The sequence below is a fragment of the Bombina bombina genome, chromosome 2 (genome assembly GCF_027579735.1).
Source record: "Bombina bombina isolate aBomBom1 chromosome 2, aBomBom1.pri, whole genome shotgun sequence".
Taxonomy (NCBI): Eukaryota; Metazoa; Chordata; class Amphibia; order Anura; family Bombinatoridae; genus Bombina; species Bombina bombina.
This window is the reverse complement of record NC_069500.1, coordinates 408,442,717-408,457,732: the sequence shown is the minus strand read 5'-3', so window position 1 is coordinate 408,457,732 and position 15,016 is coordinate 408,442,717. Positions and strand designations below refer to the sequence as shown.

General features: G+C 43.5%; 1 protein-coding gene across 6 annotated transcripts in view; it reads left to right on the top strand.

Moving 5' to 3' along the window:
• The window catches only part of TANGO2 (transport and golgi organization 2 homolog), a 542,315-nt gene that overhangs the window by 165,753 nt on the left and 361,546 nt on the right, over window positions 1–15,016 (top strand). The window lies entirely within an intron of this gene.

Genomic DNA, 15,016 nt, shown 5'->3' with positions numbered 1-15,016 from the left:
CACTATATGGTCATAAGTATGTGGACACCCCTACTAACTATTGACTACAGTTGTTTCAGCCACATCCATAGCTAACAGGTGCATAAAATCCATAAAATTACCAAACAATATTCATAGAAAAACTATGAGTCAAACTGAACAGCTCAGTGACTTTAAAGGTGGCACTGTTATAGGATACCATCTTTTGCCACAAGTCAGTTTGTGACATTTCTGCCATAAAAGATTTGCCCCTGTCAACTGTAAGTACTATTATTGTTAAGTGTCTAGGAGCAACAACAGCCCAGCCATTAAAAGGTAGACCATGTAAACTCACAGAGCGGGGCCACCAAGTGCTGTGGCAAGTTAAAAATTCAAGTAAATCAACTTTTGCAATACTCGCTACAGAGTTTTAAATTGTGTCTGGGAGCAACATCAGCTTAAGAGCTGTGCGTCAGGAGTTTAATGAAATGGGTTTCCATGACCACGCAACTGTACACAAGCCTCATATCAACATGCACAATGCCAAGCATTGACTAGAGTAATGTAAAGCACTGGATTCTGGGACACTGAAAATGTTTTCTTCGGAGTGTTGAATCACATTTTACTATCAGGTCTGATGGAAGAATCTGGGTGTGGTGGATGCTAGAACGCTACCCACCACAATGCATAGGGCCTATTTTAAAGTTTGGTGAAGGAGGGATAATGGTCTGGAGCTGTTTTTCAGGGTTTGGGTTAGGCCCCTTATTTCCAATGAAGGGTCATATTAATGCTACAGGATACAGACATTTTAGACATTTGGGTGTTTCCAACTTTGTGCCAACAGTTCCTGGAAGGCCCTTTCCTGTTTCAGCATGACTGTGCAACTGTCTACAAAGCAAGGTCCATGAAGACATTGTTGCATGTGTTTGGAGCAGAGGAATTTGAGTGAACTGCACAGAGCCTTGACCTCAGCCCCCTTGAACAACTTTGGTAAAAATTGTTGCACCAATTGTGAGCAAGACCTTCTTGTCCAACGTCAGTACCTGAAACACAAATGCTATTTTGGCGGAACGGACGCATTTTCACACAGACAAAATCCAAAACCTTTTTGTAAAGCCTTTCCAGAAGAGTGGCAGCTGTAATAGCTGCAAGGGGAGGGTGAAACTCCATATTAATGTTCATGGTTTTGGAATGGGATGTCCAACAAGCTTACATATGTGTAATGTTCATGTGTCCACATAATTTTGGCCAATAGTTTATATAAATACTTGCCATCTGGCAACAGAATCTGAAGCAAAAAGATCAAATGGCTATTTCTTCTTAGCTGATTTTTATATATAAAATATACTTTTGTAATATTATTTTTTTTTCTATTTTACAAACTTGCATTAATTGCATAAATTAACATGAATTTATATGATGATAATTTGTGCAATTAAATTTTTTAATATTGGCTAACTTTAACTTAATATTGGCTTAAATTTAGGCCGGGCATCGTGCCCATTAAAAAGGTCCTGGAGAGAATACTGGGTTGAAATACACAGAATATTTAGTTTTAGTAAATGGATTATGCTCAAAATGGATAAGAGTATTAAGTGGGGACCCTCAGGGATCAGTATTAGACAGAGTTATTTTTTTAATATTTCTAACTATCTTTTTCCTAGAGCAGGGATGGCCAACCGGTGCCCATGGGCCACATGCATCTGCTCTACTTTTTTGCGGCCCTGGGAAATGGCAGAACTTAAAATGTGTGTCATAGTTTTTGTAGCCAAGCGAAAAGAGAAAAAGCGCCAGTAATAGATAAAATAAAACTTGACTTTTTTTTTTTTAATTTCTTTATTTAGTGAAAAAACCCCAGGGGGCGCAATACAACAAGTGATAGTGAAATACATGAAGAGGCGAAACTCAATTATTCACAAAAATGGCATCATAGCAGACACTTTACTTCATGGTCTATGTATTGGTCTGAAACAGTCTTGAAGCACTTGTCACCCAACCTGGCATTTTAAATTTTTGCCTAAAACCGGGGAGAAAGGAAAAAGGGGGGGGGGAGGGGGGGGGGCAGGATGGGGAGGGAGGTGGGAAAGGGGGAGGGTCAACAGGGAGAGGGGAAAGGAAAGGCAAGGGATGGGGAGAGGGGTTAAGCCTATTGGAAGGGGAAAGGGGGAAGGGGAGGGGGAGGGGGAGGGGGATGGGGAAACCAACAAAACAACAATAACAACAGCAAAGTTTCCCATGTAAATAACAAAACCTGGATCGGGTGGCATCATATGGAAAAGCAGTACCCCTGGCGAGGCGGCAATCCAATTAACATAATAACAGCTTAAGATATATGAGGAGATTTATATTTACATCCTATAGCCGGTACAAGTTAAGTAGGTTCCCGGGAAGGTTAGTGTTAATATAAGTGGTCTCCGGGGAGGAGAGGGGACAAAACACTTCCAGATAACGTAAATAGTCAAAACATCAACAACAACAAAGCCCTCCATTAGGGCAGTAGGATTCAGCTTTGTGTTCCGTGAGAGGAGGCGAAAACCCCAAGACCGCTGGGTTTTTGCTGGGGAGGAGGCACCCGGACCGTCCCGCCCGTTATGTCGCGGTTTCCTACACAGATTAGCTCCAGCGCTTCAGGGTCTCATGGGAGAAGTAAGGATAGTCGGAAAAGTAAAGGGAGTAAGAGAAGGAAAGAAGAAGCAGGGGAGAGGAAAGAATGAAGAGGAGAGGGGGAGGGGGGGGGGAGGGAGAGGGGGGTTAGTGTTTTTAAGAAGTATTTAGCCTTCCTATATGTCCTGACTTCTCAGTCTCTCTGTCATCATGAATGTACTGTTGGCAAAAGGTGATATTATCTGTGTATAGATGCTGTCGGGTAAGGTCATTAGGTAGGGTTCCCATTTCCTGTAAAAGGTCTTAATTCTCCTCTCTAGGTCTCCCTTAACGTCCGCCTGCTCAATTAAGAGCTGTGTATGCAAGTGGCTAGTAAAATGTGTGATATGTGGCGGTTTACTAGAAACCCAGTGTCGTAGGATTAGTTTCCTAGCTATTAGGATGGCGGTGTTTATGAAGCGGTCCTGTGGGACGCTCCGTGTGTGTCCCCTGAGAAAGAAGACATCATGAATTGTTAAGACTGATGTCTCGCTATGTATCCTGTTCAACCAGAATTGTATCTTATTCCAGTATTGAGTTATTTTAGGGCAGCCCCAGAACAGATGTACGATATCCGGATCAGGTAAGGAGCATTTAGGACATGAATCTACCGCGCCCGGAACCCATTTGGCTCTAAGGTGGGGGTAATGTAGCTGAAGTGAATGAATTTAAGGTGCATCTCTCTATATCGCATTGCTAATGTGCTAGTAGTAAGCAGCTTAAAGCTGTTTGATATAATGTCTTCACTAATGTCGAGGCCCGTGCAGCAGGACCATTTGGAACTCAGCTGTTGCATGATCTCAGTAGATTTGCTTTCAATAATTAAGCTATAAATGTAGGAAATAGAGTGTGATCCCTGCTTAGTCAGAGAGCAAATGGAGTCTATTGGGGATCTCGTTGTGACGTCTAGACCTTCAGTGAGGAGCTTACGTGTGTAGTGAGCGGCTTGGAGGTATGCAAATGTACTGTGTCTGGGGAGGTCAAATTTATCTCGTAGTTGTGCCAAAGGAAATATTGTATTAGTGAGTGGGTTTATCAGCTGTGAGATTGCACCTAGTCCCTTCTCCTCCCACTGGGCGAATATTCGCGTAGTCATGCCTGGGAGGAAGTTAGGGTTGCCCCTCAGTGGAAGATGCTTAGTGGTTGCAGTGGAGAGCTTCCACCACTTGCATAATTTTGCCCAGGCACGTAATGGATCCCTGAAGAGAATGCTATTTTTGATTTGGGCAGAAAGAGTGTGAATAGGAGCATGTGAGAGGAAGGCTAAGTGAAGAGGGTAGACAAGGGATTTTTCGAGGGTTTCATCATTAAATACTGAGGTTCGTGCTAACCAATCAAAGACTAATTTTGTCAGCGTCGCCCAGTTGTACCATTCAACGTTTGGGAGCTTTAGACCACCCTTGTCAGTAGGTAGTGCTAGCTTTGTTCTGCTGATTCTATGTTTCTTTGAATTCCACGCAAAGTTACTGAAAGCACTAGATATGCTCTTCAGGTCCTTCTGTGTCAATAGGAGGGGAAGCATCTGCAATGGGTATAATAATTTGGGCATTGCCAACATTTTAAGTAAACTCACTCGCCCTGACAAGGGTATGGGTAATTTAGACCAGCTCGCCAATAGCGAGCAAACTTGCTTGATCACTGGGGGGATGTTTAGTTTGTATATTGAATGCGGGTTAACATGTAGGAGGATGCCCAGGTACTTGAAGGAGCCATCCGTGATTTTGAGTGTAGTTTGTATGGGTGTGGGGGGGAGTCTGTTAGGTATGTCATTTCCGATTTGTCCAGGTTTACTTTGTAACCTGAAATGGTGCCGAATTGTTGAAATATGGAGATGAGCTTGGGTATGTTATCATAGGGCTTGGTTACATATAAAAGTAGGTCATCGGCATACAGTGAGAGGTGCATTGAATGAGACCCCACTTGTAATGCCGGAAGCTTATTTCTAATATATATAGCTAGGGGTTCTATAGCCAGGTTGAATAGCAGGGGCGATAGAGGGCATCCCTGCCTAGTACCTCTTCCGAGAAGAAAAGGCTGGGACACCTCTCCATTTACTATCACTGAAGAGCGGGGGCTGTGGTATAACGTTTGTATGAGTCTTTGAAAGTCCCCAACTATACCGAATTTTCCCAGGGTAGTCAAGAGGTGATCCCACTCTACTCTGTCGAACGCCTTTTCCGCGTCGACAGAGAGAAGGCAGGCCTCTGGGAGTGCGACAGATTCAGTGTTGTTACAGTCTTTTCTTTGCCAGTAGTACTCTATCACCGACAGGGTCTTACGTATGTTGGTGACTGAGGTGCGGTGTTTCATGAATCCTGTCTGATCTTTATGGATGACTGACCCTAATACAGCAGCTAACCTATTTGCAAGTATGGCCGTAAAAAGTTTGTATTCGCTGTTCAAGAGCGCTATTGGTCTGTAGGAGGCAGGGGATGTCGGATCTCGTCCTGGCTTGAGGATTAAACACATAAGTGCGTCTGCGAAGTCAATTGGGGGGGTAGCTGTGCCCTTCAGATAGGCTGTAAATGTTTGGGCCAGGAGTGGGCTAAGTTCTGCTTGTAATAACTTATAGTATTCAATGGGTATTTTGTCGGGCCCCGGGGTCTTGCCCAGCTTAGCTGATTTTATGGCTTTCAATACCTCGGACGCATGGATCGGGGCGTTGAGGAGGTCTAGGTTGTCTGAGCTAAGAGAGGGAGGAGAAATCTGCTTCCAGAATTCCTCCTTGTCATGCTGTGTGCATGGCTGTGCGGTGTAAAGTGCAGAGTAGAAGTTTAAGAATTCTGACATTATGGATTTAGTGTCTGAGTGTGTCACCCCCTGCGCTTGGATTGAGGGGATTATGGATTTGGGGTTGGCCAGTTTCACTACGTTAGCCAGTAGCTTTCCAGTTTTATCTCCAAACCTATAGAACCGGCCCTTTCTATGTGTCTGAAACAAATGATCCTGCTGAGCCAGGGCATCCTCCCTAAGTCTCTTTTTCTCGTAAAATATGTTTCTGCATTGGGGGGAGGGATGAGCTAGGTATTGATTGTAAGCAGCTGTGACTTCTGCCGTAGTGACAGTTTCTACCTTTTTCCGTTTTGCATTGTAGTGGGCAGTAAAGCTGGTGATCTGTCCCCTCATGACTGCCTTTGATGCTCCCCAAAAAATCCCTGGGGTAAGGAGGTGTTGGGCGTTAAAGGTATAGTACTCCTTCCATTGAGTTTTTAGGTGTTTACTGAACTCAATGTTGTGGTATAGGTAAGTAGGGAATCTCCAGGACTTTTGGGTAGGAGAGTTGGGTTTAGGACCAAGTAGTAGCCATATGGGCGCATGGTCTGAGATTATAATGTCTGAAATGTCTGTCTGTGGGATTTGTGTATGTAGCTGGCCCGAACACAGGAAGTAATCAATGCGCGAGAGAGTGCTGTGTGTTTTAGAGGCACACGTGAAGTCTCTCCTGGTTGGATTGCGAGAGCGCCACACGTCTATGAGGTCTAGTGAGTTTTTAAAGGTTGCTATGGTATCTGTTTCTTTTTTCCGTGTCTTAGCTATAGTCTTTTCCTGTCTCTTAGTGTGTGTGTCAGTTCTGCGGTCTAGTGGCAGTTCCTGAGCCAGGTTGAAGTCTCCACCCATTAGGATGGGAGAGTCGGCGAGAGCAGCCAAGTGGGTCTGAATGGAGCGCCAGAACGATGGTCTGAGTTGGTTTGGGCCATAGATGTTACATATGGTGTATGTGCGATTATCTATCTGTAGACTTGCTATGATATACCTGCCTCTAGGATCTATGGTGGTAGGGGTGATTTGTACTGATATTCCTTTTCTAACGAGTATAGCAACTCCTCTCTTACGTCCTTCTGTAGGGGTGTAATAGACTCGATCAACCCATCTGCTTTTTAGTTTCTCATGTTCCGCCCCTGTGAGTCGTGTCTCCTGTAGGAGAGCAATGTCAGTTTGAAGTCGCCCCAGGTGTTGCAGAATGATGCTACGCTTGGCTGGGGAGGTAATCCCCCCCACATTCCAAGATACAATTTTAAGGGGACGCGCCATACTGTTGGGGAGGGGAAGATGTACTTGATAGGTGACGTATAACAGACGTGCAAGTTATAGGTGTATTGTGTCCCTGCTTGAGTCTATATTTAGTAGTGGGTTGTGTAGTAGAACTGTTAGGGAATTGAGAGATAAGAGGGTTGTGTTCAGAGAGGTGTGTCTGGAGCTTTAGCAACTTACGGTCTGAAGCATCTGCGGGTATCAAGCAGAACGGAATCCGGGTGCTCCCCCCACAGCCTGAGGAAAAAGACATGCATGTAAGTAAAAGATTGACATCCTGGTTTTCAAGACATAAAGAGAATGAAAGGGAGTGAGAGAGACATATAAGGGCCAAGGTCAGGGTAGGGGGGGGAGGGAAAGACACAAAAGGAAGGAAAAGAGGTAGGGGACTAATCAGCATAGAGACTGAAAGGGGGTGAGGAGAACACACAGAGGCCGGGGTCAGGGTTGGGGAGGAGGGGGAAAACATACGAGGTAAGAAAAGAAGTAAGAAGCTGAGCAGTAAACCCTCAGCAGGTTTAGATATACACATTGTCAGAGTTATTATGCGAGACAAAAGAAATGCAAAAAGATGAACATAGACATATACAGACAAGGGCAAATACTTAGTCCTTGGGTTAGGTGGTAATAGGAGTCTTTGGTATAGGTCATCCATTCCTCAAACTAAGTGAGGCCAGAGAGTGGATGTATGCAGAATGTTCTTTCAACCCTCGCCATTACGGGTTTCAGCATCCAGGAATTCTTGTAGTTGTTGTGGGTTCAAGAAGAACTTGGGGCCTCCAGGTGTCATCAGCCTCAGCTTGGCCGGGTATAACAGTGAGGCTTGCCGTCCCATGGAGTGTAGCTTGGAACAGAGGGGTGCGAACTCTTTCCGCTTTCTAGCCACCTCAGCAGAGAAGTCTTGAAAGATGAGGAGTTTGTGGCCTTCGTAGAGAAGGTCAGGTTTAGATCGATATGCCTTTAGGAGTGTCAGTTTCTCTTGGTATCTGAGCAGTTTGAAGATGACCTGTCGTGGTCTCTGGTTAGGCTTGGATGGCAGGGATTCTGGGCCTATTCTGTGTGCCCTTTCGATATCAAGCGGCATAGTCTCCTGGTCCATTTTCAATAATTTAGGCAAGGTATAAGCTGTGAATTCAAGTAAGTCTTTATTTTTAATTGACTCGGGGACCCCCACAATCCTCAGGTTGTTGCGGCGGGATCTATTTTCGAGATCGTCTAACTTGTCTTGCAATGTGGAGTTGTGACGTTCTAGGCGTTGTATGGCCAGAGTGGATGTTTGTTGAGAGTCCTCCACATCAGATATCCTTTGCTCTGCATGTTGTAGTCTATTGGCATATTGTCGGATCTCCGTGGTGAGGGTGTCCATTCCTGCCTGCAGTGTTTCCATCTTAGGCAGAAAAAAGGCCTTGAGGTCTTGGAGTAGGTCAGGAGGTGGGTCAGAATTAAAGTCCCTTTGGATGGGGGAGGGAGGATCCTGGTGGATTTCTGCAACATGCTTCTTAGTCTTGTCTGCTGCTTTTTGCCTACCAGACATGATGGGTATAGCCTGTGATGCTGATACCTTGAAATATTTGTCGACTTTCATAAGGGATGATATTCTTTACCTTCTTTCTATACGTGGTCATAGAGAGTGTTTTGCGTTAGGATACGCAGCTGCCACTGCAGCAGCAGAGAATATTGCAATATATCTGGTTTGCTATGTTTGGACAGGACGTGCAGGAAAAACTCTGTCTCTCTTACTCGCCAAGCAACACTATGCCCTTTGATTGCAAGTTCTTTTTCCTCTTGTGTTAGAGAAGTTAGTGACAAAGTTCCTTGTGTGGAGTGCAAGGGCAGCAATCTTCCCCCTGATGGGGTGGTGGTCATCTGTTAGGTCCGCTGACAGTTGTAGCGTATAGGGTTAATATTGGTTTCTTGCTGGCTCTGGTTACTGTGATTCTCTGCAGCCTTAGGGAGGTCTGAGGCCTAGACCACGTGGAAACAGGTCCCTGTTCTGAAAGCGCAGGCAGCCTAGTGGTCGCTTCACCCCACAACAGTATTCAGTAAGTGTGCTTCAAAAACGTCTTAGCAATGAAGCTGTAGTTTTCCAGTGTTTCAGATTTTTCAGGGGGGGTCAATAGCTGTAGAAATAAGTGTCAGCCTGGGGGGGGGGGGTACAGCGGCTCAGTCCTGTGCTTTGCTGTTGTAGTTATAACAGTGATGGAGGGAATATGGTGTAGGACCGTGTGACTGAGAGCGTTAGGCTTTAATGTCTATATAAGGGACCTCACTGAAAGCTGGAGGTTAGGCCTGGTGTATACCCCAGGAGAGTGGCTGGAGCGCTGATAGTTATGAGGAGAACCTTATGAGTATTGGTGTTCCTGCCACTTTGTACTACGGTGGCGCGCCTCAGTCAGCCTGTCCCTGGGAATAAGTTAGAAAAAAAAATGTCCCCAGCGGCACTATTATGTGACCCTCCTCTCCTGACCCACAGGCTCTATGTTAATGCTAAAGTGTCTTCAATGTCCCCTTCCAAGATGCACCTTAGTTATGTGCTGTATTCCAGTGTGCTCAGATAGGGGAAAGATTGCAGCTGCGTCGACTGATTGGGGGCAAAATGGCGGGCGCGCCAAGGGTCAGTGTGTGCGACGCTCCTTTCCACCTTACCGCTGTGATACAGTCCGGTTCGCCTGTGTAGCTTCTGATGCGGCAGAGTAGGTAAGGCCAGAGGGCCGCGAGGGCACCACTATCGTCCTATGTCTTCTGCCGCTCCTAAGCGCGGCTCTTTTCGGTAGTCGGTAGCCTGCCGGTGGGGAAGCCGTTTTTGGGGGCTCCCGCAGTTTAAGATGCCAGGCAAGGTGCAGTGGTCACCTGTTAAGGCTAAGGGTTTTGCTCGGGCTCAATCGCCGACTGCCTTAGTATTTCAGCAAGAGCCATAAAACTTGACTTTTATTTAAGTTTAAACAATTAAAACATGGAGGGACTATGAGTACGGCTCCCAGCCGAAAAGCGTTAATCTATTAGTTGTTTTAAAGGAGTATTGTCCCTCCATTTTTTTAATTGTTTAAACTTAAATAAAAGTTGTTTTTATTTTATCTATTACTGGCGCTTTTTCTCTTTTCGCTTGTACTCTTTTTGCCAGTAATCACTGCCGAACTGCCAGCCGGAATAAACCTATTTGCCAATTACACTACGTTGCTTAGGAGTGTTACATGGAGCAAGCAGCACCTGTTTGAGCCGAGCGCTGTTTGCGCTGTTAGCACTGGGATCTACTGGGATCTACACTGAGCTGCTGGAGTTGGCATACACAGAGTTCTTAGAGTCCCCTCTCTCTGCAAATAAACCGCAAGAAGCAAGCACAGGTCGCCAGCCCGGTGACGTCACCAAAGCCTCGACTGCACAGAATACGTTTATCCATGTTTGGTGGACGGACAGGAATCCGGGAGGAGCGGGCCGTGCGGCGATGAAGAGCTGGGACCTGGAGGAAAGCGGTAAAGTTAATTAAATTACATAAGTAGGGGTCTCTGGAACTACAGGTGACTGACTGTTTTTCTTAGGGTGTAATCAGCTTATCCATTCACTGATGTGATAGACTGTTGGGTACACGGTCACACAGGCACCATTCTCCCTCTCCTACTGGGAAAGGCATGTATCAAGTGTATGTACCTTGTATACCTTAAAGCTACGAGAAAGAGGTCGGGCTAATTTGCTGCGCTATTCGGAGAACTTCAGAAATATTTTACGAATACCTTTGCATGGGATATGTATACGTTTGTTTTTTGGTACGTTTATGTAAACGCGAAACATCACTTTATGCAAAACGGTTAAGAATAATTGAAGCAAATAAGGACTTTTACAGGGATATTTGAATATCCGAATACTTAAATTTTTCATAAATACCCAGGTAAATTCACATGAGCAGTTACATTGTGTGTCTATATGGACTATTTTCTTGTTTATTAAAATTTTTGTTTTTGTAGCCCCAAGGAAAAGTGCAACTAAAAAATGAGTGTTTTGGTGTTTTCTGGTGGGTTGGAAAACAAGGTGACAACTTAAAAGCCCTCTGGAGAGGTGAGCAACAGAGGATAACTTGCCACTGTGAGCATTTTTAGAAAATATTTCCTTCTTAATATAAGGAGAGTCCACGGCTTCATTCCTTACTGTTGGGAAATACTGAACCTGGCCAACATGAGGAGGCAAATACACCCCAGCCAAAGGCTTAAATACCTCTCCCACTTCCTCCATCCCCAAGTCATTCTTTTCCTTTCATCACAGGAGGATGGCAGAGAAGTGTCAGAAGATGTCAGAGTTGTTCCTCAGGAGGGGTATCTACCCTTCGAATTGGGACTGGAGTTTAAGTAGTCTTGTCAGTCTCTCAGTGGGAGCATTGACGAAAGTTAGTCTGGAGATGCATGGAGAGTCTTTCTGCAAACCCATCCAGACTGCCTGCTAACAGCTCCTTAAGCAATCAGTGTTGACGAGTTTTACTGCCTGCTTTTTCTTCACTCAAGTCCATGACAGGAGCGATGTTACAAGACTGTCACACTTGAGAGGCCGTGTTTCTGTTCCACAGCATGGATTCTGGTTAGATCGTTTACATTTTTGCATGTGTTGAAAACGCTGAGGACAGGGTCACAGTGTGACTCCTTTTATCTTAATAGAATCTTTGGGTTAATATCTCTCGAGGGAGGTTATTGAACAGTGGGGATTAATCAAATGCGATGCTTTGATTTTATGCGCAGGTTTTTACTTTCACTTTGAATGCTTGTAGCTTGGCGCGCTTTTTCTCATAGCAGGGGCGGTCCTGCCTTGTGCACCACGTGACCAGGAGTGGTCACACTTTCGTTTTCTCTTTCCTGACCAAGCTAGCTTTCGGAGAAGATTTTTGTTTCTCTGTTTGCCTGGGTCTAGGAGGTGATGAGTGCCCCAGCCATTGGGAATATAAAGGTGCCGTTTTTGTGAGAAATAAAAAGATTGTTTTATTCTGTGTCCTAGTGTCAGCGCAAGCTATGGAGGATTCTGATATTCTTGAGGGAACTCCCTCTATTCCTAATAGTAATACCTGTCTGTATTGTGAGGAGGCCTTAGTATGCCCGCCCTCTCAACTATGTTCCATATGCATCAACAAGGTTATTATGTCTAAGATGGTTAACCCCTTTTATTACCACTGAGCCGTCCACCTCTGAGGACCTCTGAGGACTCGCTGTCCCGTGAGGTGCATACCCATCAGTCATCTCCCTCATCACATGTAGCTTCCCGTAGCATGCCTGATCCTCTGTCTGGAGGGAGCCTTGAGTTTAGGGATCTATGGGTCCTGGAGGTCATAGCTCAGGGATACAAGATAGGTTTCAAATCTCAACCACCCAAGGGCAGATTTCTCCTCTCAAGTCTGTCTTCAAAACCAAAAAAGAGGCTCATTCTACTAGAGCAGTGGCTTCCTCTTGGGCTTTTAAGAACAAGGCCTCTATGGATCAGATTTGTAAGGTGGCTACCTGGTCCTCCTTACTTACTTTTTCTAAATTTTACAAGTTTGATGTTTTTGCTTCAGCTGAAACAGCCTTTGGGAGACAGGTTTTGCAGGCTGTGTTGCCCTCAGATTAGGGTCTGCCTCTTTTTGTCCCTCCCGTTATCATTCAGTGTCCTCTAGAGCTTGAGTATAAGTTTCCCAAAAGTAAGGAATGAAGCCATGGACTCTCCTAATATTAAGAAGGAAAACATAAATTATGCTTACCAGATAATTTCATTTCCTTCTGTATAAGGAGAGTCCACGGCCCCCGCCCGTGTTCTCCGATGGGCGCCCCCCCCCTAAATTATATTTTTCTTCTGGCACCTTTTTATACCCTGATATTTCTCCTAATGTTCCTTGTTCCCTCGGCAGAATGACTGGGGGATGTGGGAAGTGGGAGAGGTATTTAAGCCTTTGGCTGGGCTGTCTTTGCCTCCTACTGGTGGCCAGGTTCAGTATTTCCCAACAGTAAGGAATGAAGCCGTGGAGACTCCTTATACAGAAGGAAATGAAATTATCTGGTGAGCATAATTTATGTTTTTATTTCTGTGTTTTAATAGCCATAACATTATATATGACTCTTAAAGGGACAGTCTAGTCAAAAATTAACTTTCATGTTTCAGATAAGGCATGTAATGTTAAACAACTTTCCAATTTACTTTTATCATCAATTTTGCTTTGTTCTCTTTGTATTCTTAGTTAAAAGCTAAACCTAGGTAGGCTCATATTCTAATTTCTTAGCCCTTGAAGGCCACCTCTTATCTGAATGCATTTTCACATTTGTTCACAACTAGAGGGCATTAGTTCATGTGTGCCATATAGATAAAATGCTCACACCCATGGAGTTACCTAAGAGTCAGCACTGATTGGCTAAAATGCAATTCTGTAGTCTGTCAAAAGAACTGAAATAAGGGGGGCAGTCTGCAGAGGCTTAGATTCAAGGTAATCACTTTGTAATAATATAACTGTGTTTGTTATGCAAAACTGGGATATGGGTAATAAAGGAATTATCTATCTTTTTAAACAATACAAATTCTGGTGTAGACTCTCCCTTTAAGGTTTCTCAGATATTGATCTGCTGATGATTATTAGATTACAACATCTTTTATTTTTGTAGATGATACTAAATTGTTAAAAGGTGATTTTGTCGGAGCATGTTCTAAGGGAATTTGCTGGGAATTTTCAAATTTAAACGTAATACTGATAAATGTATGGTTTTACATTTTGGAGACAAAAATAAGCATGCTACCTATACTTAAATTTGGAAAAGCATAACAAAACAGAGATGGAAGAGGATGCAGGTGTTCCTGTAGATCCAAAATAATGTAGTACTCAGTGTCATACTGAAGGTTCTAAGGCAAAATAAGAAAATGTATAAGATTGGGAATGGAGCCAAAAAGAGAGAACCTCATTCTGCCCCTATTTAAATCCCTGCTAAGAATTTACCTTAATTATGGACTGCGATTTTGAAGAGCAATTCATAAAAAGTGCAGTTGAGAATTTAAGTTATGAATGAAAAATAGCCAAATTGGGTCTATTTACTCTAGAAAATGGGTGCTTGAGAGGTGACATGATTAATTTATGAATTTTGTTCTCGGCAGGATTGAAGAAGGATGTTTGCTTAGAGTTAGGAGCATATATATTTATTAAGGTGAAATAATGGTCAATGTAGGAGCTATGGGATTAGGTTTTGTAGTATCAACCATTTGATCGGAGATGGTCAGTATACTTAGGTATGTAGGAAATGGACAGATGGATCACATTAAACAATAACAATTGGAAAGTCATAGTTAGCACATATAATGCAATAAAATAGGTTATACCAAGAATTCACAAATAGTTCAACATCAAAACAAACAGATAAATCAAAAACCAATATGCGAAATATTGAAATAGTCAGGATGTATTCCCTATCTCATACATAGTGCCATGAACTAAAAAAAAACCTTGTGGAACAGGTCTTGAGTTTAAAGTAAACATCAAGTTGAGAGATACTCAACCCCTATGAAAGGGTCGGCCCCTATGAGTCAGATATTAGTCATGTTGATAACAATGCTCAGTATGCGGGTATATATATAACTTTGCAGAGGACACTTCTGGTGATTAAGGCATGGGTACAATAAAACCTATAGTAAAAGTCTCTCTCTATACAGAATTGTAAGGTGAAATAACCGGCTGATATAAGTGCTATGTCTGCAAGCACTAGATTAGCAACAAGATTGCAGCATAAAAGGCACTTATATGGCTTCTTATCTATAGAAAGGGCGTGAGCTTTGTATGAGCTAGGTTTCTGCTGCCTTGATTATTGCCAGAGCTCAGCAGGAGCTTCCATGTAGCTAGCAGGTTTCATAAGCATAGCCAGTTATGGCGTGTTGTGGCCTAAAATGTTAGGATATTCTAAAGTCATATAATGCACTTATTTGTGTTGCCTTTATTAGCATAATTTTGAATTTATGCTTCGAATTATGTTTTAACAGTGCTGATGAGAAGGATTTTTGGTTTAAGGATAGCTTATTATTCCATTGTGGAAAAGGAGATTTCTCCCTCAGAACATCATGTCTAAGGGAAATGTATTGCAAATTGTCATTTTTTGTTCCTTTTGTCAATCTAGGGAACCCAAATCTTCCGCCTCCTTACAATGACCTGTATCTTCCAGACCTCCCTGTAAATTCAATACCAGTTGGAACAAGGGCAGGCAATCTAAAAAAAATTCTTCTGCTTTCAAATCAGCATGAAGGTATGACACAAATCCAGATTAGTTTCTGGTACAGAGCAGTTTAGACCTTTCTCAGAAGGTTTGGTTGCCATCTGTCCAGGATCTCTAAACATATTTCCCCAGGATTTCGAAATAAGTTTAAAATTATGCCCTATTCAAGGCAGGTGTCTTTTTGTTTCATT